This window comes from Patagioenas fasciata, chromosome 2, assembly GCF_037038585.1.
Source record: "Patagioenas fasciata isolate bPatFas1 chromosome 2, bPatFas1.hap1, whole genome shotgun sequence".
Taxonomy (NCBI): domain Eukaryota; kingdom Metazoa; phylum Chordata; class Aves; order Columbiformes; family Columbidae; genus Patagioenas; species Patagioenas fasciata.
The window spans coordinates 91909839-91911487 of NC_092521.1; positions in this window are offsets into that span (position 1 = coordinate 91909839).

A 1649-nucleotide genomic window follows, 5' to 3' on the forward strand; every position below is an offset into this window, starting at 1 on the left:
TCGTTTTTTCTCCTTTTTCCTCATGATTCTTGATCTTTCCAAAACTTGAAGTGGGGAAAAAAAAAATGAGGGGAAAAAGATTGAAGGAAACAAATTAAACAAACTTTATTTTAATATGAAATATCAGTCATGTTGACACATATTTTATGTTAACAGAGGACAAACTGTTCCTTGCTTGAGCATGAAGTCCCAGGAAAAGTAAACACAAATCCCAGGTGCAGCACATCCCCACACCCTCTCATTCCAGGAGCTTTTGCAGCTGGCATAGCTGATGGGTAAGTAGATAACCAAGCATAGGGCAGCAGGTGAGATTAGGATCTTCGATTAGAGAGTGTAGATATGTACTTGGGGAACTGGAAGTACAGGGAAAGGATCAGGAGTAGGGTCGAGTTCTGACTGGGAAAGGTACAGCCAGGAATCAGAGCCACAGGAAAGTCCTGAAGCTGAGTGCAGGCTTATGAATGGTGGCAGCGAGCCTTGGGCTGCATGCCTCATCTTTGAGAGGATCAGCCTTTATGACTAGGGCAGCTGTGGCTCACAGCTGGCCACACAGGAGCTCTGACACATGGCCTCCATCCTACACACCCACACGCTGCAGCTCAAACACATTCCTGAGCAGCCAGAGCATCCCTGCTGCACAGATGACCAACACCACAAGCAGCCAATAGCTAGCAGCAAGGGATAGTCCCTTGCTTACCTCCCATGCAGCAAAATTCTCATCTGCCATCCCAAGCAAAGGCAAACTAGTCCTTGAGGCCTGACTCACATTAAAGAGGCTTAGTATTGCTGAACATAAATCAGCAAGCACCACAAAATGGGAGAGAGCCCGTTTTGGCCAGCCCTCACAAGATCGGGGTTCAACTCCGAAGTGCTGATGCTGTTTTGGAAGCAGTTCATCCAAGTCACCACTGTTGCTGTGCTTCAGATCTTCTCAGTTAATAACAGAGTATCATAACACAGACATAAGCTCCGTTCTTTCTCCTTATGCCAGTAGCTCTTTAGATTCACCTCTCTCCCAACAATTCCCATAAAATGTAAGAGGAACCAGACCTTGAGGAGAAGCTAACAAAAGCGCTTTCAGCAGCAGCACTTGCACAAGAGTCCACTTGCTCAGCTCTGTTCCACTACAACCACACAACAAAAGCATGACTAAAACCCAAATTCCTGCCACCAAGCTTCTTGGTCTGTTATCTGACGAAAGACTCACCAGAAGAAAAACAAAGCCAGCGCTAGTTTACGCACTTCTACTTGAAATCAACCCCATAATAGCCAAGATCCTCTTAGCCAAATTCACAAGGCTCCTTACAGCTTGAGACATGCCTGGACAGGCACCCAGGCCCACCACAGCAAACAAGCCAGCCTTTGCCTCCACATTGTATGGGGGCTGCTCTAGAGCATCTGTAGCAAAAGCTTCTGCGAGAGGTTTCACCTGCCCCAAAAGTGGGAATTTAACCTCTAAAGCATCAGACTTCCAGTCCTCAAGATGTCCCATCATTGACCCTCACTGCCCAGCTCACATGGAGACATCACAGAGCTTTGCTCCCAGCATCAGCTGTACAACATCTGGCTTCTATCACAAAAAAATGCTTGCCCTTTTTTTTTGGAATTAAGCTGAAGAATCAAGGCTAGATCTTAAACCCACACTCCAA